Below are 23,087 nucleotides of genomic sequence, written 5' to 3' on the forward strand. Positions count from 1 at the left end.
TGCCTGAGCAGAGATACGAGGGTGTCGCTTAAGGCGTAGCGACCTGGAGGACAGATAACTTTTGCCCAAGAAAGTTTTTGGGGGGAACGAGAAAAAAATGATTCAAACCTGCGTCAGTGTTTAAATTTAACCTCCAATTAAGTCAGTTTAACTCTTGCTTGCAAAAGATTGTTTGAGATTATTTTCGGGCAGAAATGTATGTGCACTGGTACCGCTCTAATCACCAGGGCACACTGTGTGTTAAGTTCTATTTGGCCATATATGGTGAGTGGTAGGCATTTCCTTCTGGCACTTGTTTTTAAAATATACAGGAAGTTGCACCTTGAACTCAGCTTGCGCTAGGTGACATTATATGACAGGTGCTTTGAGATTCAAAGCAGATTAAGAGTGTGCTGCTAAGTCTTAGTGAACAACAGATCGGATCAGGCTCTTAATGTCATTTGCAGTGTTAAAAATTATGCAGTGATCACAGGCAAATTTTAGAAGCATTTCTAAATAATAGATAAATAAATATATCAATAATGATTCAGTTGCCCTTATATATCTCATTTTGCAGTATCTGCAAGCTATTTGACCCCAAACCCAGTGGAACAGAGAATTTTCTATGCTTTACAGAGCAAAACTGCGAGCATTTKCCCTTTGGGAAATGTTAGGTGTGACGAGCGAGTGAAGAAAAAATCTGTGGGTAGCCAGAGTGAGTGACTTAAATTTGCTGAAGAGTATGAACACAGAACTGGAACAAATATAACTTCATTAACTTTTGGAAGCCTCTGCATGAAAAAAGTCTTTTAGATTTAATTTTGAACTAGCCTCTTTTGAGGAGTAGATTCTGTAAATATAGAACTGTTCATGACTATGCGGTTTTAATATGTACAAATTCATATGTCTGCCCAATGAGTTATTAAAAAAAAATGTGGGAAGCAAAATCTGTAGAGAATATCTAATATAAAAGCTTTGGAAAATAAACTTATGAATTGCAAAGTAAAAAGCAAAAATGCAGCTTAACTGAGTCACTGGAATGAGATCAACATACCTTCGTAACTCAGATTTTCTTAGGTAGATAGAGTCCACAATTTAAAATTGCTTTAACTCTTTTACCTCATGTCTTGAGAGGCTGGAAGTAATTCAGGGTTCTTTGTGATGCTCATTTGGTGGCTTTAGACTGACACTTCTAGAATACTTTAGTCTTGCAAATAAAAGCCTGAATCCACAGAAATAAACTTCCCTCTTGCTCAGAAGGGAAAAATCTTCATTTTCTTAGGTAGTATCCTGACAGTGATGCCTGCTCACCTCTTTCCCACCACATACCTCCCCATCCTTCCCTGACTTAGAGATGAAGTGCTTCCTCCCCCCCCCCCATCAGAACAGGCCTCAGATGTCTTGGCATCTTGCTGCTGCCTGATTTGGTACAAGCAAGAAAGGTTCAAAATACAGCCCAAAGCCAAATAGAGAACCCTTGAATCTGTACGCTGTGTTGGGCATGGATTGCACAAGAAAGAGCTGCTCTGTGTGTTTACCTGAAGAGGAAGGTGTTTGGATTATTTTGAAAAGTTAAAACTTATAACAGCAAACCCTTAAGATTGATTTGTGTTTAGATCTGTAAATGGTCGTTAAAAGAACCCACGAACCAGAAATCATGCTTAGACTAAAGCTTAGACTGAGTTTGGTCTTGGTTCCTGAATTGTCTCATGTCCACCAGTAGTTAATAAAATAATGTTATTCTCCTGAATGATGAGCTGGCAGTGCTCAAGTCTTTGTTTTGTAGCCTGTCCAACAATTTGCAGTTTCTTAAAGATGAGACATTATTCCTGTAAACACACTCAGTTGCTCCAAATMTCTAAAGTACTTAGGATGCAATTAGATTTCAGGTATTGATAATAGCAAACACTTGTCGAATTGATAGAAAATTGCTTTTAGTGTTCAGCGCGTGATTCAGTCAGTTAATACTTACAGCCTGCTTTTTTCAAAGAAAGCTTTTTCAAGGGCTGATACCACTCTTTTGCTAGTTGGATGAAACAGAAATGTTTGAATCTCATCAAGAAGGAAAGTGGAATATCAGAAGAACATTTGGGATGTTTGGCAGCTAAATTGTAACTTTCATTTATTGTTAAAATATCACTAGAATACATGAAGTGACAGACTAGAGAAAGATGATTTTGCTCACTTACATGATGTCTTTGGCAGCACTTTAGGTATGCCACCAGTGTTCTGCATTTTCCCCATTCACCTGATCTGTCCAAAGAACCAAAATAATATAAAAAAAGTACTAGGTTACTGGGAATAAAGTTGGTGGTGCTTTTCTTGGGCAACTTGAAAGAAATTTCTCTTGATTGAAATTGGAGGGCGAGGGGGAAGTGAGGAAGTGTGATTTAGTGGTTTTTAAAGTTCTGGCCTTTTCAGAGCAGGTGGATTTTTAGGGAACAAGTCATGACATTTTCTTGTTCATGATCAGGATAGCTGAATGATTTACGAAACTTCATACAGTTCTGCTGAYGAAAATAATCCCCCCCCCCCCCGAGCTGATTTAAGTTATATAACTGACGGAAAAACAGAGCTGCAGGAAACTGGAAGAACAGCTTCTACTTGGAAAAGTGTAGCCTCCATCTCTTACCTTGCATATCTTTACCTTTTACTGCCCTCTGACACTGTGTGAATTATTTGATATCAGCAGTGACATATGGTTCTCTGCATGCTATATGATCATGATTATTTGTACTTAATGCTTTAGAATAGCTGCCCCATAAAATTGTTCTGTTAGATTTTTCTTGCAGAATGTGAAAACAGATTTAAAAAAAGGATAAAAGGAAAAAAACTGGAAGCTTGTGAATAAGCAAACTGGAGTTTAAGTTTGTGGAGGAACCTGCCTAAAGTTAGAGTTAAGAGTCTAAGGAAGTGCACTAATAGCTACCAAAGAACAGAAAAATCATTTGCATTGGACTAAGTGGCTCAGCGTTCCTGAAATACCAAGTTGGTTTTCTGATCTAGCTCCTGAGCTTCCAAAGCAGCAAAAAGGAGTTGCTAGGAAAGAACAAGCTCTACACGGTGACTGGCTTAGGGAAACCCATCCATAATAAATCCACGTATTTGATAGCTTTGCTCTGTGAAGTATTGGCGTTCTGCTCCTTTGAACCTAGTCTGTTACCTAAAGGAGGGTCTGCTGTTAAACTGAATAAAATCAGTGTTTAATGCTGCACCAAAAAGGCCTTTCTCTGCCTTTTGAAGCATGTAAGATTTACCTCGAGTCAGGACTTAGGTTGTCTATATGTGCACTGGGGAAGGAGTTCAGGAAGGTAAGGAGYCAGTCTGCGGATGGCTATGTATATTATGCAGCCTTCAGGGGGTTGCTGGGTCTTGGGTTGAGTTGAGTCCTTTGTTTTGATAGCTGCAGCACTGAACCAGTCCTGACTTGGGCCAAACAACCTGTCAATACCTGCAACACGTTTCTTTCCCCGCTCTCTTCCTGGAAATGCATAATTCCCTCCCCAACCCTCAAAGGATTAACTCCCTTTGAACACAAAATATAAGTGATAACTGCTCTTTATACATCTGGTAGAAAGCTCCTAAAGGGAGGTTTGCCTACCACTGTTTGAGGAGTGTACAAACTCTCTTTTTTTGTAGCGTGGATCTGAGAGGGATCCTGACTTGTTGTGGCACCTCTATACTAACRTAGTGCAAGCTGTTAGCAGTTTTGGAGACCAGGTGCTGTTTAGACTGTTCCTTACAAGCTTTGTCTCCTGTCACTTCCAGCTGTTCTAAGGTGGAGCAGGCTGGATTGCCCATCAGGTGGCCTCCTTGGAACTTAACAGGGTGTGGAAATACTTAAATTAATTAGTGGTAGTCTTAATAACTGCCCTTTGATCTGGTGCATATTTTATCAAAATGAGCTTGTTGATCTTCCAGTTCTAACTAGATCTTTTAAACTGCTTAATTTTTGCTGGCTGGAAGTTGAGATTGAGATAATATTGACTTTTGATGTTGTGAACAGGAAAAAATTCGTGTTCAGCAGTAATTGCCTTCCTTGAATAACTCCCAGGTGGCATGGCAAACAGCTGCTTGCAGGTGAAAATATTGAATGGTTTTTGGTTGTAAATAAGGAGCGAGTGCTACAGACATCTGTTATTTCCTCCTGTGGAAATGGCTTGCTGACTTCTTGTAGATCTCTATTCCAGTGGCCACTATTTCAAATGAGAGAAAACCTCCTGCATTAGCTAGTCTCACAACTAGTACATGAAATGAAGGGATGGCAACGGCTCTCTGCTGAAGAGCTTTGAAGATTTTTATGTAGGTGCTTGTAGAGTAATATAAAGGGTCTGAAAATTTCAGCCTTTGAAATATCAGAGCTGTTGGCTCATGGTCTTCTGTAGAGACTTGGATCATTGTTAGTGTTGCACTTTATTCCGAGATTGGACTTAATTTGTAAAGCAAAGTGAGCATCTATTGATACAGTATTTATTTCAGGTCTGTAAGAGTTTGCCATCCCTCCTCCCTCCCCCTCATTTCTTAGTGGTTTGTTTGGGGAGTAGCAGGAATGCCAGGGTAAACCAGATCTGACAGCTGCTCATCCTTGAGGTCTCAAATATAGGACATTGTGTATTTTAAATTGAGCTTTTGACAAGCAAAGTACTCTTGTCCCCTAGATAAAGGGTATTCTCCGGTATCAGATTTTTGACTGAGAGTTATTCCACACTCCACACGTGTGAAGTCACAGTTCCTTGCCTCTGTGGATCTTGGTTTCACAAGTTTTGTGGTCATCACGCTCTCCTCCTTGCTTCAAGATTCCCACCATCACAACCTCCTAACACTGCTGTAAGGACTACCATGCCTAAGGGCGGGCTGGATACAGCAGTTCTGGGAGCAACTTCACATACTTTGTGTCAGAAGGAAGGAAAGAAGTAAGCCTTCTAGTTTTTCAGATAAAGAAAATGAAGCAGATTGTACTAGATCTGTGACTTGGAAAGCGGAGGGAGGGAGGAGAGGGAACACATGCAAGAAATTTGTATTTGGATGCAGTTTTGCGGGAAATGAATTTGGCAGAACCAGCTTTTATACTCATTTTGAGACGCTAATGGCAGAAAGCAGTACATTAAACAAAACAAACTTTAAAAGCCTTGGCACCTGTGCAGTCTAAATAACTTCCTGTTGCTTGCCATCCACAAGTACCTCTGTCTTTGCACTGCTCTGGTTTTTACTTACTAGAGTTTAACAACAAATTCAAAGCAGGTTTTTGTTTTTTGATAAAGTTGCATTAGTTTGTGGGGCATCAGTTGTTATTAAAAAAAAAAGTGTAAGAGGTACCATATCTAGCTCAAGTGTTGTGTTAGGCTCATCCTTTCGTATTTTAATCTGCTGTTTTGCATGGGTCGCTGTTCATCCCTAGGATGTTGAGCTGTGGCAGTGGATGCCATTGTAAAGGAACCCAGCGTGTTTCAGTCACTTCTGTGTCACTCTTACATTAGTAGTCTGCATGGAAGGAGGGAATGGTCACCCTCAGTTCTGAGACTTTGATCAGCAGCAATTACAAGCTGACTTTTGCAGTTTACTTTATACAGTTTTCATGTATGCTCCAGGTTTTTCATGTTTACTGATGATGCACAAGAAATAACCTTTCACTTTCTGAATGCTTCTGTATTTCAGTTTTCCTCAAAGTACAGCAAAACAAACACTAATAACTTTGAAATTGTCAGAGCCCATGTATTTAGAGAGTTTAAAAGTTCAAGAGGAACAAGCCAGTTAAAACAGGTAGCCTGACCTGTGTGCGTGAGCTGCTGTTGTTCCCTTTTACAGCTCTGTAAATGTATCATGGAGCACTTTGTTCTACAGGAGTTGTCTGTTCTTGTTTGAAAGCAAAGGATGAAAAATGCTGTTTTCCTCCTTGTTTTTTTCCATTGTTTTGTGTCGCATTTGTATTAAACTGTGTTTTGTTTTTTTTTTTTAATTTGAATGCTTTCGTCTTCTGCCCTCTATTTCTTATTTCTCCACTAAAGATCCATTTAGTATATGCAGCCTTTTTCCCATGGTAGTGCTTACATTGAAGTTACAAATCAAGCTTTTTGAGCTCATCTTGCTGCGGATTTTTTTTTTTTTTGTACTTTTTTGCAACCTTTTCACTTTTTGGATGCTTTTAGAGTATGTGCACCAGAACAACCCAAAGGGTCGCTGCCTTTCTGTGTGCAGCCATGGATGCAATCTGCCTCCTCTGCCATCACACTGGGAACTCAAACTCAGTTACTTTTCTGCTTTGATCATCCCAGAATAACTGGGTTTTCTGATACATTTCAGCTGCTCAGGTGTGCCCTGTGTTCCTCTTTCCTGCTCCTAGAGCTTTGCATTTGGCTATGTTGGCTAAGCAGACTGCATTGTCTTTACTTTGTATTCCCACCATTTGAGGGACTTCTGGGTTAGTAATGGGATGTTCAGTAGCACCCTGAGGATGAAGGCCCCTTGACCTCTCCCTTCCCCCCATTCCTGTGGTTTTCTAGTGGAAACTTCTAGTAGTTGTAACCCCGTTAATTCAAGATCTGATCTTTTTCCTCCCTCACAGTTCATGGCATTCGCTACCTCGAGGACTTGAGCCGAAGCAAGATAGATGCATTCGACTTCATTAGTAAAGTAATAACTGCAATTCCAAAACTTGCTCTCCCACCACTTCTGATGCTAAGGACCATTAGAGTGGTCTGCAGGCCGTAATGGACACCAGATTCTTCTGAAATACTGGTATGACATCATGACTTTGTAACTAAGTGTTTTTCTCTTAGAAACATCAGTGCGTGCTCTAGGCAGAGAATAGCTTAATTGTATTTTATTTGACTGCTATGTATGGGTTTTCAGAAAATCTCTTAATAACTCAATCTCTGAAAGACAGGGAATAGTCAAAGTTCACCCAGATTCTGTAAAATGCTTGTAGATCAGAAAAAATGAGTCTGGCTGATACCCATTTTTGGTAAGGTCATATCTGTTTACTGACAAGAAAATTTCTGCTTCTGTTAACACTATTGTATCTTTGCCTTTGTGAAAGATAGTCAGAAGTTCTGTTCCTTGATGATACAAAACAAGTCTCTACATAGGGTGCAAGTCACTGGCATAAGCATGTCAACCTGTGGATTTGGAACTACTTCTTATCACCAAGCATCTCTGAAAACAAACGCCTTGCATTCTGTATACCAGCACTTGTTTCGGTAGTAATTTATGRCCATAGATACTGTTCTTGAAAGTATGGCATTGATTAATATAGGAGAGAATGAGTTTGAATTCACTGTAAAAACACAGTYGGGAAGTGAAGGGATATGTAGAGAGAATTGGCTAAAGAAGGCTTCATTTTGGTAACATAACTGTCTTCTGCCAAGTTAAAAAGAATCCTGCTGGTTCTACAGTCGTTCCAACTTCCTGTCCATGTGTCTTACAATGCAGGCAAGTTAAATGTGTATGAACACGGTACATCAACAAACAAAGGGCTCACTTTATTTAGGAAGAAAAAGCACCTTTTAAATCCTGTATTCTCAGCGTATGTTGAACACAACTTGAAACAACTAAAACCTAAGATGCCAGTTGTTAGCTTTGTACAGATTAACTTTGTCCTTTGTTGGTATTCATTGAAAGTTTACCTTGCAATAAAAACAAGGTGTTTGGTGTCTCCAGATTTTTACAAGTTAGCTGTTGAATCAGGAGGAAAAAGAGCCAGCTTTTTTCTTAGCTTGTGCAATGTCTGCAGGGAGGAGCAGGGAAGTCCAGTGCTGCAGGGGTATAAGCGAGGCCATGGTTTCATGTTGCAAATCATAGCAGTGCTGTCTTCAGGTACTCTTGTTATAGCATGTCACCTTCTCCAGTTGTGCAGCTAGCACACTGATGGATACCTGTTCCAACTTAGAAGACTTCCCGTCAACTCCCTCCCATCCTTTCCACAGGGATACATTAACTCGAATGCTTTGTGTTGTGCAAAACCTTCTTAAGAAATACTAGTATGCTTTGAAGTGGAAGCAGTTTGACTTCTTCATGTCGCCCAGCGTACATGAAATAGTCTTCTCTAAAATTCACTTGCATCATGGTATTTACTGACGTCAGGGTTTTATGCATCATTTAGCATGCAGAAAAGCACTTGTAAAGAGCCACCCTCTTGCTCCGTACACTTGGAGAATTCATTTTGGATGACGAGGGCAGGCCCTGCCAGCCTATAAATCTATGATATGACTCTGGCTCTTTAGGGAGGCAATCTGGATAACACTTAAGCTTCACCTCTGTTATGCTGGCACTATCTCATTTTGCTCTTTGCAATTGTTTCATCAGAGAAAGCACGAAGTTACTTAGGACTTTTTCAATCCATTATGTCTTTGTTACTTAGCTGGTTAATGAAGTTTAACTAGCAGTTACTGCTGTACTTGTTTATATGCATATATACTATTAATTCCCATTTATATTTTAGTGTTAGATTTCCAAGCAAGTTCAGTTTAGCATAGACAAATCAGTGCACATCAATGAAGTGGAAAAATTGTATATTTTAAGAAATGCATTGGTGCCAGGCTTTGTGGTGAGTACAGCCTTTAAAATACAGCTGAGATGAAAACCACTGTCTCTTTCCGATAATTTCACTGAAGCTGGTAAAGGCTTAAAAGTTAGAACTACAACTTTTCTGCACAGCTCCAGCTAAAAGTAAGACTTAACACATATTTCAGCTTACATCTTCAAAGCAACTTAAACAGTGTGAGTTCTGCAATCAAGGCCAAGGCAGTTTGCATACATGTACATGATCGCCTTAGAAACTGCTTCAGATGTTACCATCCCCCAGGTGTTTACTGCTCCCTTTCTGCTGGAAGTTACTGCCCTCCCTCCCCTCTCTGCAGCTGAACCATATGCACTTCCTTTTTTCGCCAGCAAAGCTGTGGGCTGGTAACCACCGAAGTAGGCAGTAACATCTCCAGCCGGCTCTGCTATCTGTATAACAGATGTCTGCTCATGGCCAATGTAATTTTAAAAAATATGTTAGTACACCGAGCATAGGTAAATTATTAGTATCCTCCTTAGCAATTCAGGCTAGTGTAGTGATCTAGGTAGAAAAACTGTTTTGAAAATATTTTGGACTTCAGGAGGACCAGTGCACAGCTAGGCAGTAGCTTCTTATGAAGAACCCTAGTGTGTTGGTTTTTCTTTATTAAATACTCTACAATAAACTGATGATTTTGAAATGCTGTTGTGGAATTCTGTCTTGATTTTGAATCTTGAGTTCCATATCAAGCTTTCTTAGTTCACAGCTGAGGTATATTTTTCGGGTCTGATTTGTGTTTGATCMTCTTCATTTCGAGAAGCTGTGACCTGAGGAGAAAACAAACAAATGAATGAAAAAACAAACAAGGTTTTTTGTTCATTTGTTTATGTGTGAGCAAGAGTAATTTAAGGGGGAGAAGCTCAATACAGTTAATTTCTCAGTAATTTGCTCTCCTTTTATTTTGCACATTAACGCTTTTACAGCTATGATCTTGTTCTAAGTCAAAGGCACTGGACTTATGCAAAGAAAACCATAATGTAATCTTCATAACTTTTTTGATAATGCTATAGATCATTATGCTTAAGAAGATAATACTTTTACTTTGTACACCAAACAGTTCTGAGACAGAAGTTGTGATTTAATGGAACTATCACCTTGATATGTGTATTTTTAATTTATGAATAAATATAAATTTCTTTTAGAATAAACTCAAATTCTGTAATTGGAATTTTTGCCAGACTAAAAACAATTTTGTGTTTGAGTCATCTAAAAACTAAGTAAATGATAGTAGCTGATAAGGGATGGCTTGTTACTGGAATATCTGTTAAAGAGAAAAGGTATGCTTATTCTGTTCCCCTTGCCACATCTGTTTGCTCTCTTGTTATAGTAAACAGAAAAAAAAATTACAAGATTTTAAAAAGTTTTTTTTTGCTTCCATAGTTCTCAGTTAAACTTCAGTAATTCTTAACTAAAATGACAGGGCAAGTCTTTGAAAAGAGTTTTTCATCTAAGTATTCTTCAGGAGTCTAGGTTAAATATCTGATAACAGCTAGCAGAAACAAAGTTTAAAGAAGCCTAAAGAAATTCTTTTTCCAGTCTCCTTTGCCCTGATTTCAGAGACTTCTGGTCACAGTCCATTAGCTCTCAGTTTCTTGCAGAGAAAAAAAAAAAGTGGTCTGGTATTTCTGATGTGTTTAACACTTAACAAATCAAGTCTTCTATTATCATTAAAGAAACATAAAAAGTATAGAGCAGTTTTTTTTTTCTGAATATCCTCTTGCATCTGAGTTTACTTGGCATTCTTCATTATGATTGGTAACAAAATAGTAACATATGCATATCTATAGTCTCTGTAGGGGTTAGGAATTGAATTCTGCTCATAGTGATCTTGTGGAAAGGGCTTTTTGTGTTTCTCTTAATTTCAGGTGAACTTGTTCATGAGAATATTTTCTTATTGTTGTTTCACTAGACTTTCATGATTTCAAGAGATTAATGTTAAGAGATAATTGTACACTGACCACCATAAAGTCAGGCTGTAGGAGCTTCTTGGAAGCAAATGGATGCTAATAAGCTTTCGAGTAGCTTGGTAACAAAACAGAAAATGAGAAGCTCAAGGATGTCATAACCGTAGATATCATGCACTTAAAATTGTACATGAACTCCTCTGACAAATGTGGAGAATCTGTTTTCTGCTTAAGATTCTTCAGCTTGATAAAAGGACTGGGACAATGTAAAGGTGGAACTGGCACCATGTAAACACCTCGATTCCCCCTGGGTGAAGATCCTGCCAGAACAGAAACCGTTAAGTATATGTCCAAAAATGATCTCCTGTAACTCCCCCAGAACGTTGGCATAAGATGTATTTTGAAAGGCAGAAGGGAAATTGTGGGGAGAACTGAAATCTCCCCTTTCCTCCCACACGTTCTGCCTCAAAGTGGCAAGGATTTAAGAGTGGCGTAGACTCATAGATGGGGTTTGAGTCTGACCTGTGTAATCCACAGGACACTGAATGAACAGTGATGGGAGCCTGCAGCACAGCCGTGAGGAAGATGCAGCGGTGATGTTCGCTTGGTTGGTTGTTCTGCGTTGGGTTGTTAATAACACTGGGATGCGCAACAACTTCTGCGCTACTGACTTGTTGAATATCTASAGGCTGACAGCACACTGCCTTCTGTTCTGCTAATTTGCCTTTAAAACATGAGGAAAAATTTTTTTTTTCTAGAAGGGTATGGAGAAGTGCAGGAGACTGTTTTTAACTGCAAATAACCTTGCAGACTAAAAATAATTRTWSMWWWKKSRTMKMKAYSMMWWWKSWAYAAAAATGTTAACTCCGTAATTTCTGGTTGAGTACAATTTATGTACATTTAGCCATTAAAAAAAAAATTACTTCACAGCATAAAAGAACTTCAAATCAGAAGAAATACAGCTTGATTATGGCCAGATTTCTAGTTGCAAGATACTGCAAAAGATTTTTATTAGCTGTTTGAAAAGCAGGATAATTCCTCTTCTTGTGATAATTCCTGGATTGCCTAAGAAAATTTATGGAAGAGTGATATATCCCAGTTACTCTAGGAATTACAGATAGGTTTAAAAAAAGGGGGGGGGGGGGAGAAAATTCATAGAGATCACTTGCAACTAATTTCTCTGAGCTTGCTCTGTGTCTGAGCTCTCTGATTAACAACCTTTCAATACGGAGATTTGCTTAATGTTACTGACATCTGCTTAATATTCTCTAAAATATTCATTCCCTTTAAAGGAAAACCTTTCAAATTGTGGAACGGTTGATTAGATTACAAATCGTAAGTATTCTTATGGTCTGGTCTTTTTTTAACTAAACTCTTAAGCTAGTCAAGCATTAAGAATCTTTTCAGTGTTGATGCATTTTAAGTTTAAGTTGATTTCCCCCCCCCCCCCCCCCCCCCATGGGAAGCAGCTTTCTGGCAATTAAAATGATGCAGGCTAGTAGTCTGAAGTGAAGATTCTAGTCTGCCTAAAAGCCAAGATACTTCTGTAAATGATAAGGAATTGCCTTTTGTAGCATAACTTGTCTGAGCAGTTTGAGTCTGGGGATATTTGTATGCTAGCACAAACCAATAATATAATAAGATCTGAAAGAAATTTTGTTGCTAGAATTCTTGCATGTTAATTTACAGTTTAATTTCTGAGTTGCTTTTAAGGAAACAAAAAGGAAGTACTTTTATGGTTAAAAGGATTTGGAGCTAAGGCTGAAGTAGCCATCTTGGAGTGCTGAGTTTGTTTTACGGGCTGTGCACTTGGTAGTTAGCTTGTGCACTGTGCACCTACCGTGGTTTTCTTTTTTTGTTATTTTCCACAGAAGTACACACACTTTAACAGAYGGATTTATTCTCCAAAGCTGCTTTTGAAGTATCATTTTGTAGGAAGTATTATACAGTACAATTAAATATTTCTTCCCCAGAAGAGTTGCACTGTGGTATTTGCACGTTGTCTGGTTACAGACCTGGAGCACAGCGTGGAACGCCCAGCTGCCTGTTTCCAAAAGCTCCTTTCCTCCACCGGCCTTAGCTTTGAAATCTAAGCTTTGGAATTGTAGTTGTAAAACACAAAAGTGCATCACAGTTTATAAAACAGGGTAGAGATGTGTTTCAGATTTCCTTAAACTTGCCTTTCTCCAGCTCTTTCTAGTTTAGTGGTGGTGGGGTTTCACTGAAAGACCCCTCTAGTGGCCCTTCTGTTTGAGCTGTATTCACTGTCCTGTGTTTGCTCATTCATGAAAGTATGAGAAGGAGTAAACTGTGTGAAGTTACGCGCTGCTGATTTGAAATTAGAACTAAATCTTTGCTGCAGAGGCTTGACTTTAAGTTCCCACCCCCCCCCCGCCCACCCCCCACTTCAGAAGATTTTGGCTCTCATGGCCTCTTAGAGGCAAAATGTATTGTTGGTTCTGGTATCAAGTTCTAAAGGGGAAATACGAAAGCCCTAATTCTAGCATACAGTTCCTGTTTTTCTGACTTGACAGTTTGGGCTGGGACTTTATCACTGTTAATTTTGGAAGCAGACAAATACTATTTGATAGCTATGTAAATGGGCACAACGCTTACCTATCTTCTTTTTATTCTGAGTGTGTTCCAAAAAAAAAAAAAAAAGGTAGTTAGGTTCTGCTTGCCCTGGCAAAGAAAAGCAGAAAGTGATAATTTCTAAGACTGGTAAAAGTATGATATAGCRGAAAAGTTACTCTGACTCATGCATAAGGTGTGTAATAAAATAGTGCAAATTCAGCRCTCCACAACTTGGGACTTCTCTAAAATATCAAGCAGCTTTTTTTTAAGGTTTTAGATCAGTGGTTCTCCTCATGCATTTTCTTTTCCTTGACATCCCAAGAAAACATCAACACCCAAATAAACTTGCAACTGCTGTTTTGTCAGTGAGAAATGAAGACACAATAAAAAAAAATTTACATAACCTGTAAAGGAGATTCATGCTGATTTACTATATGATGTTGCTTTGCTACCATTGACCTGTCTCTCTTCTTCCCTTTTGTCATTTTGTTTATGATCTCTTTTTCGGCATGAATTTTGAAAGCAAGTTATTTGGGCTATGGGATATTACTGCAAATCTGGCAAAGACTTTGGTGTGTGTGTGTATGTATGTATATGTGTGTGTATATATATATATTTTTTTAAGCACATAAGTAGTTCTGGAGGAGTATTCATGTATATAAAGCATGAGGGATCACATATTGCCACCTATATAGTATCTGTAGTATTAAACAGATTGTAATTGATATTTGATTATCTTGATTAGTCTTAATTAAATTTTACATCTGTTATGAAGGTTTCATAATGGCTTTTTTATTCTCTTTTGATGTTTTGATTGTAAATGTACAGTTGAAGTGTAGAAGCTATGAACTTAACTACATGGAAATTCCCTGTATGCGACTGCTGGTTCCTGTGAAGTCCAGTAAATACGACTCAGTGCTTGAGAAGGGTTTTTTTTCTGTTTTATCGGGTGCTTTGAGCGAATAACTGCAGAGGGACACTGCATTTGGAAAGCTTGTCTGCAGAGCATATGGATTTCTAGGAAGATGATATTAGAGAGCAACTCAGTAACTCTCTGTGGCCACAACGAGGAGGGGGAGAGGGTAAGAAAGTATTTTCTAAAGTGAGATGCTTGATAATTGCCTGTGAGAGACTTTCTGAGAGAGATTCATGTTGTGGCATGTATGACAGGAAGAAAACTGAAACAGCCGGCAAGATATCTTTTTGTTGGAGGTCCCAAGATCGGCAGCAGCTTTGTCAAGTATGTAGAGAAAGAGGTGTTACCATGAGCACTGGGAAAGTAGGTATGGCAGTAGATACTCAGGCTGAGTCATACATGTTTGAGTCACCACTGAAAGCGATTGAACGAGAGTGTCCCTGCTGAGCTATTTTTAATATTTGCTTACTCACATTTACTGTACTAGGCCCTTTACAGGAAAGGCAGTGAAAAGCTGCAAGGTCTTAAAAGACCATTTTCATGGCAGTAGCTTATGTTACTGAAGTGTAGTGATGTCTTCAGTCCTGCTTCTTCTAATACTTTAGGTCTTGGCATAATGCTGGTTCTTCCTGAAGTTTTCCAAGGAACTGCAGTCCAGTATTTACATCATCATCATCATTTCCAGGCCCATATGGATAAATTGACATTGACCTTAGAACCAGAGCAGCTAGCAGTGGCACAGCTGAAGAGGCAAGGCAGGGCGGTAATGAGTAGCTAGAGTTGGGAGCTGTTTGCCCTTGATAATATTTAGAGATGGAAGTGTATTTCATAAGGGACATTAATTTGTTAAAAAAAACCTTTCTGAGTTTTAGCTACAATGCATATAAAAGTGATGGCTTTTCTGTTGCAAAACCCTGCTTGCAGTCTACGTGACTTTGCAGAACAACAGCATGCTTCCTTCCTGTGATGACCAGTAAGGTGCAGCCTTTACTCCCTTCTTTGCATTCAGATGGAGCTGTTCCCTTCTCTGCAGATGAAAACAGCTGTATTTGCAGGGGGGAGCAGTTTAGGAGCTTGTTCAGGGTGCGCATGCATGTCATGGAGTTCAGCAGTGGCTTCCTGTTTACTGCTGCTGAGTGAGGATTTGGGGTTGGGCCAAAGGAGGTGCAAGAGTGTGGCTTGTGGATTTGCTGTTATGCAGGTCTCCAGCTGCCTCTCCCCGCCTCTTGGCAAGGTGTTACACAGAAGACTGCAACCACCAGGTTGGGGTGTTCACTGCAGAGCAAGCTGCTGGTTGGAAGTCGCATTCTTTTCTTGCAGCTGAAAATGCTTCCCAGTGCACAGCCAAATTACTTGGGCTATGTCTTGGCACTTGGGGAGGGAGATTGAGGTCACAGCTCTTCAAATCAGAGGCTCTTTGGCTGACTTTGAATAAACTGGGCCTGCTTGAGCGGTGGAAGTCAAGAGAACTTTTGGTTACTGACCTCTTGGAAAGAAGGGCTGTCTTATTGCGTGTACACGCTAATATCTTGGGACTCGTCGGTGGCAGGAAAGCAGAGAGGGCCTTCAGCTAGAAATGGAAGCCTCAGTTTGCACAGAGCAAGAACTGCTGATTTGTGGATGTTGACTCTTACCAGCAGTGTAACTTCCCTAAATCTGAAGCTGTTGTTGCCAGAGAGGCATCGAGAGAGAGGGAAAGAGAGCTGCAGCTAAGAAGTGCTAAGGGTCTGCTGCTATATGCTTCTAAAGGTCTGAAATAAAATTATACCTGGCCTGAAAAACGAATGGTGAGGATTGGCCATGAACTTTTATGAAACTGCTCTTGGCCAAAACCAGAAATTGAGAAGTGGTTTATATATAACTAAGATTTTCTTTTCTCCAGCTTTCAGATATTGTGTAGGACTCATAGGAGGATGTTTTCATTGTTAAAGGGAAGACCACCAAGTTACCACATAGCAGTTGTGGGGACTGGACAAGCAAATGTTTTCTACAAAGAGAAATCTGTGGCCCATAAACAAACATAAGATGCTTCAGGCCTACCAGAATTTTGGAGAAGAGTTAAATTGCAGTGGTAAAGTGGAAGAGGCATATGACTTTCTAGGCAGAAAAATATTTAGACTACCAGGCTGAAACTGGTCAGAGTGAGATTCTATACCTTGCACACCTTCATGTCAAATACTCAGCACAGTGATGTCCATCTGGGTACGGATAAATGTAAAGGCAAGCTTTAGACATTCTTCTGTACCCAAGCCATCAGTGATAGGATAATTCTGAAATCTGCAATACAAACTAAAATCCAAAAACCAACCAAAGTCCTAAAAAAAAAAAAAGAAAAGAAAAGAAAAAGGGGGGGGGGGACACACGGACAAAGTTCCACTGCTCACAATTGTACACTAAAGCCACTGACGTCTTACCACTTTTGAACCAGTGTCTGCACAGCTCTAAGGTAAACATACAAGATTTACTCCTATTTAACAAGTCAGTTAAAAATAGCATATATGTTTGGCCAACATATTGAATGAGTTGAGCGTAAATATTTAGCTTGCTTGGTTGAGCGATACTAGAGTATAGCTCATGGTTGACAAATGACTTGCACCAGCAACTCTATTGATTGTGACAAGCATACCACATCAAGCCTTTAGCATTCACAATTAGAGCGGATAGTGGARAAATCAGTAGAGACAGCAGAGAACTTGATGAAAATAATTGTTAGAACTTGGGTTGGTTAAAAATCCATAATAATTGCTGGAATGGTGCCTTGAAACACCATGCTGCTTTATTCAGATTATCAGTTCAGGTAACCGCATGAGGAATGCTTACGTCTCTCTTGTCAGTGATAACAGAGGAGTGGACTGATTTATGGGTTTCTTGACGTTCCCGTGTTCCTGCCTAACAAGTTTCTTGTGATAAAGTCTGCCAGTGCTTAAATACTAAATTGTCAGTTATGTCTGTTGTCTCAGGTGATTAAACAAAAAACAAAATACTAGAAGACTATCAAGGTGTTTCTCTATTTCAAGCAGAAAACAGCTATTATATTAGACTCTAACCACAGCAGTTGGCAGCCTGACCTTCCTAAAGTAACAGCTGTCCCATATTCCTAAGTCCTGTAGGAGAAGCAGTATGAAACCATGGAGGATGTGTGCTGTCTCAGTTTCCAGCAGACATCTGGAGTTTGAGTGACACTGTGTGTACTCTAAAAGGAGTAGGTGATAACTCTTCAAGTGAATGACTGTGTGCATGTAAGTGAAAAAGCAGCAAGCACAGGCTCTAGGGCTGGGCACGGGGGGGTGGTCAAAAAAGCTAGCGCAGAACCAGCATCCCACCCGGTTATCAGAAAACTGCTGAAGTTCAGATGCTGCTTATTGATGACCGAAGAGAGGCAGAATGATCCTTGTTCTTTGCCAGAGCTTGGGTTGTCTTCTGAGACCTCCCTTCTAAATAACTTCATTTGGCTTTCACTAATTGGCTTCCTTTTGTTTCAAGTGCTTTCTGCCAATTTACTTGTATTTTTTTTTTTTTTTTTTTTTAGCAAGAAAAGATCCTGCAGCTTTGATAAGTTTTTTTCCAGTTTCAGCTCTTTGTCACATTGTTAGGATCAGAGAAAAAGGATTTAGCCTGAGTTCTGGAGTGTCACTCCTTCACCAGCCTTACAAGTGATATTTAGGGCTTACCCCCTCTTTTTAAAGTAAGGTGAACAATCTAAGGATTCATTAGAACCCAAAAATATAAAATTAACTGCAGGTAAACTGAAGGATATCCTGTGGGAAAGTCCTCTCATCCAGCTTTTGAGTCTACAGTCTAAAGAGACTAGCTAAGCTACAGATATCTAAGATCCCTTTTTAGTCAAAAGAGTGACTAGGACACCTCATCTGACCAAGTTTAGATTTCTGTTTTAGGATAAGGTAAAATACGTCTTAGTTTTCCTTGATAGTAAAAGGAGCATTACAGCATCTAGTTCAAAGGCAGACGTCTGCATTTAGTCAGATGTAGTGGAAAGAGAGGGTAATGTGCAAGTATTGACAAGCTCCTCYGTCAGTTCTGATTGGGAAACATGTTTTGAGCACAGTGCTTCTTTCTTAACAAATCATTTACCTGAGACCCAAGGTAGTAAAGGTCAGTGTAAACTCGCGTTGTTCAGCTGTTAGCTGTACTGCTACATCCATACTGCTGTAGCCCGTTTGATGGAGAAAAGAGGTCTAACTGCACTTGCCTTTTTAGAGGAGAAAAAATGAGTTCCTACTCCATCGCTTTTCAGACAGACTGAAAAATAAACCTGTTTCAAGTTTTATCTCTGTGTTTTTACACCATTCTCTGTACTCTTCTGTTTCCCATACACTTGCAGTCACCTCTGGCTGGCTTTCATATATCCTTTGGGATATATGAAATTAATCATTTATAAATCATTTGGTGGTAAGAATGCATCATATAGCACAACAATCCTTAGAGATGCCTTGCAGATGAGCTGAATGGTTGCATTCCTTGAGAAGCTCCTGGCCTCTGATTAGAAGGGAAGTGGTGAGAGCAGAGAATAAGCAATGAACGGACTCAGAATGAGGCGCTTAGTGTTGTCTCTCATTTTGCTTTAGACAAGCCAGTTATCTAGTCTCAGCTCCTTCCTCTGAGTAATAGTTTTTACAGCTAACTATCCTACAGGTATACTCTGGTAGTTATAGAATCAGAGTGGTTGAGGTTGGAAGGGACCTCTGGAGATCATCTAGCCCAAAGCCCCTGTTCAATCGGGATCACCTAGAGCACATTGCCCAGGACTGTGTCCAGACGGTGTTTGAATATCTCCAAGGATGGAGACTCCACAACCTCTCTGGGCAGCCTGTTCCAGTGCTCAGTCACCCTCACAGTGAAGAAGTTTTTCCTCATGTTCAGATGGACCTGCCTGTGTTTCAGTTTGTGCTGTTGCCTCTCGTCCTATTGCTGGGCACCACTGGAAAGAGTCTGGCCCCACCCCCTTTACACCATCCCTTCAGACATTTAAATGGGTTGGTTAGTTGATATTAAAAAATAATTGCTATGTATGTTCATCCCAACGTGCAGGCAGTGAAGAACAGCAATTCCCACTAATTAAAAGTTATGTTTCAACAACAGTATATATCTTTCTCATCTCCAGCTATACACATACTTTGAAGAATATGCATAGGTATGAGCATGCCAATGTGTATAGTGTGCTATTAAGAAATAATCATTTACAGTAAAAGTTTTTTAAAAAAAAAATACAATGAGCTTCAAATAGCAGTGTCAAAACCTGACTTTGGGTTTCCTTTCTGAGGGACTGATCTTATGTCTGATTCTATGTTATACTGGGTGGAGCCAATAGTAAAAGCTGTTTAACTAGATGGGATTCTGCAGTGTAAGAAAGCAGTTTGGCCTTCAGTACAGTATTCCCTGAAGCACACTGGGCCCAGCTGTCATCCTCTACCTTTTACACTGGTGCAGTCCCTTGGATTTGGTTCAGTTAGATTTCATTTAAGCCCCCCTAAATAAATAAGCGGGGCACCTGGGCCAAATATGACCAGTTGTTTGTTTCATCATGCTGCACAGATCACAAAATATAGTGTCTGGATAACAACTTCAGGACTTGTTAGCTGAAATGATAGGAAAGTAACTGCAGAAGTCATTCCTATTTTCAAGCCTGCGCTCTCATACATATGCCCATCCCTACATACAGCCTTTGCCTTTCAGAAGGGGCTAAAAACAAATGCATTTGAACCACTTTGTGGTCCCAGCACTTTAGTGAGACTACATTTGTCCTGTTCCAGCATACAGTCCCTGTTCCCAGACATCATGCTTGGAGGCGGAGGTGGGTCTCTCGGAGGCCTCGAGACCGAGGCAGGGAGAAGGGAAGGAATCTTTTCCCTCGCTCCGGGTGAACTGATTGCAGAGCTCCTCAGTAAGCTTCCCTGGAAGAGAACGGCCAATGGATCTTGGTTCGCTGTTCTTTTAAATGGCTATTCATGCTTTAAATGAAGTGCTAAGCTAATTGCTCTTCTCAAGCTTTTCTAAAGTTAGAACATTTTTTCTATAAACAGTCCAAATGTTTTTGATTTAAATAGTTTATACCGGCATTGTCCAATAACTTTCTTTGGGAACTTTCTGGTTGGAAAGCTCCATATGACTCACTTTCCTTTGAACCTGTCTCTTGGGCACATATGTGGCTAAATACAGATTTTTTTCTTGCCTTGCTATTTATTGCAGCATTAATTAATCTTAATGCTTTCAGTTTTTATGTAATTGCTCCCCCTTTGCTACATCTGGCACCATTAAAACATTTGTCCTCAATTTGTAGACTGCTTTAACAGCTTCAGGTTTGTTGGAAGCACTGCAATAGGATTAGACACTTCTTGGTACTACGGAGYACAGTAATTTAAATCTTACTTCCGGACATTATGACTGCAATTCACTGTAGTGAGAAAGATGAAGCCCAGTGTCTGAGAAAGCAAAAACTTATTCAAGATACAGTACTTAATAGGTATAACAAGAAAAGGTTGAAATATTGCCTTGACTAACTCCCTTTCATTAGCTTCCCGGCAAATAGAGTTTAGTTCAAGGTCAGTGTGGCACTGGCCTTGCTACTTCAGAGCTCTTCTCTTCCTGTAAATCAGTCTCTCCCAGGCTGTAGCTTTTCAGTGGCTTTCTGTGGCAACATTTATCAACTCTGTGTGTGTAATTCACCTAACAAGCAGCAAAAATGACCAGTTGATACAAAGGAGCAGTTTCTTCGGAGACTGAAGTATTGGTAGTTCATTGTCAAGGATGCTCCAGTGACCTGCACAGTGACTGTGTGATGGCATGTGGTGGTATAGTGGCGGCAGCGGGATGGGAAAGAAAAGCTTAGTGTAGCTTTGTTTACCAGTGGGAACCACACATGGGAAAGTCTGTTTTCAGCTGTAGGTGATGGTGAGTATGATATAGCAGAAATCATAATATACCTGGCAGAAGAAGAGGTAACACTACTTTCTGGTCCAGGGCTTCTCACTTACTAGAGCCAGAAGCACAATTAGTAGTTGAGCTTTTTTTCTGAGAGTGGTAGGACTTCACACTGCTGAGGGAGATGGGTTGGAGTCCCTGCGAGTCCTTCTCAGTGAAGGACTGTCTTAGGAGTCCCAGCACCTGCTAGAATGAGGTTCTTTCTGAAGGGCACAGAGGTGCCACCTAAAAAATCTTTATTGTTGATGATGTATGTTTTTCTTTCTTGGTTTTAGTAGCTTTGTTGATTGCAGCATAGCCGCATTTTGATCTATGCAGTTAGGTTCAGCTAACTGAAAGAGAGGTGTACCATTGCTAAAAACACTAGTGAAGTCAGGTGAGGGCAGGAGGAGGAAGAGGGAGTGCGCAAGAGGGCGTCACTACTGGATAGTACAAAGAGCTCAAGAGTTGGGTAGAAGCAGCCCTGTTTGGTTGGTGACTTTTGTTTGGTAGCTGTATGTAAAGCTTTACAGAATCACAGAATGGTTGAGGTTGGAAGGGATCTCTGCAGGTCATCTGGTCCAACGCTAGAGAGCCTGAATGTGCATGCCTCAGTTTTATGCCAAACTGGATTAATCTGGAACTCTGTCAGTAAAAACAGAGGTGATCTGTGCTCAGATCCAGAATTCCATCGAGATTTTTGTCCTTGCTCCATTCCTATTCTGTCTCTTTGTCTGTAGTGAATGCTACAGATGATGTTGCACTGTGAATTATGGGGCCACACAACTACATTTACTACCTCCTCCGCCACCAGAACAGCAAGCTTTCTAATACCTGCCAATTTGCAGAGGTGTCTGCACTTCAAATCTCAGCTTTTCATTTCCTTATATTGGAACTATATATAGTGCCTAACAAAAAGGATCTTAGCTGAGACGTTATCTTCGACCCTGAGATTTTTTTTTTGACTTCTGGCCATATCATCTCCAGCCAGRGGTGCATGCACCTACTTTTAATATTGGGGTTACAAGCGTTACAGCAGTGATTTTAACTTGATAAAGATGAGCAGAGGACACAGAGAATGGTAAGACACTTGTAAGATCAAATCAATCTTGCTATCAGTAGCAAATTGTATGATTTCACAACTATATTATAGAAGAAACGTTGGTTAGTTGATCTCTTTGTTGGTGGTTATGCTCTGTACAGAGAGGCAAAGATAACTGGTGAAGTTTTGTTTGCTTTTGTTTATAACTTGTTTTCAATGGTGAGCCATTAAGAACAAGTTTAAACATTATCTTCTCACCACATTAAAAAAAAAAAAAAAGCAAACCATCAAAAAACACTTACCGAAGTGCAAAGCCACCACAGGAAGCCTGTGACTACAAGAAATCTTCACAAATAAAAAAATCTAGGGGGTTCAAATCTCTTGCCATATGCAAAGTAGAAGTTGACAAAATTGATAAAACTGTTTAAGCCTGTATGAGTGATTTAAGTGCTTATGGCAACAAGTTAGTGACACTTATTTTTAGACCAGGTAAAATGCAAAGATGTGCTGATATTTCTGTTCATTCTTTTGAGGGTTGCTATGATCAACTTCAGGTTGCTCTTTCCCTTCATTAATTCCTGCTCCTCAGGAGTTACTGGGTTGCCAGTTTCTGGAGAGTTCATCCCCTTTCCAGAGTGGCACTAGGTGAGGTCCTCCTCTGGGGTAAGAAACTTTTTCTTTAGCAAAACCTTCTCTCACCCATTCCTTCCCTGGGGCCAGRTGACCTCTATGCATGTGGCAGCTCTGGCCTGTAAGTTGTGGAGGGACACAGGGGTATGTTACTGCACAGGGGACGAAGAACGAGCTTGTGGCTTGTTTGCAGTCCCTCTCTGCCTCCACTGTCGTAATGCGCAGTCTGTGCAGTTAGCGCTTCCCAGTTCTGGGAAGGAGGAAGCAGGAGGTGGAGAGAACTGGGACAAGAGCCTCCATTTTGTGATACAATTTGAAAATGAAAAAGGTTAGGAACATCTATAGCTGTTGTCAAGGAAGTGGCTACAGGGCTCAACACACGAGAGAAGTGACCGTGTGTGGTTATTGTGTAATAGGAGCTTTGCTTCTTGCTGTCAAAGTGGTCTGTGAACGCTCGGTGACTCTTTGAGGAGGGTAGCTTTGCAGTAGCTCTGTGGTCACTGTGAAGGCCAAACCCCTTTGCACATGCTAAAGCTAGGAAGCTAGTAGTGTGTGAAGTCCTCCTAC

At 40.1% G+C, this 23,087-nt stretch overlaps 1 protein-coding gene across 3 annotated transcripts in view; it reads left to right on the plus strand.

Moving 5' to 3' along the window:
* The first annotated feature begins 6,541 nt into the window (after nucleotides 1-6,541).
* JAK1 (Janus kinase 1) overlaps nucleotides 6,542-23,087 on the plus strand; it is a 59,862-nt gene continuing 43,316 nt past the window's right edge. For all 3 annotated transcript variants that reach the window (XM_026074498.1, XM_026074499.1, XM_026074500.1), the window contains exon 1: nucleotides 6,542-6,714. The gene's annotated coding sequence lies outside the window, so the exon portion shown is untranslated. The remainder of the gene's footprint in view (nucleotides 6,715-23,087) is intronic.

The sequence above is a fragment of the Apteryx rowi genome, unplaced genomic scaffold (assembly GCF_003343035.1).
Source record: "Apteryx rowi isolate R43461 unplaced genomic scaffold, aptRow1 scaffold_39, whole genome shotgun sequence".
Taxonomy (NCBI): domain Eukaryota; kingdom Metazoa; phylum Chordata; class Aves; order Apterygiformes; family Apterygidae; genus Apteryx; species Apteryx rowi.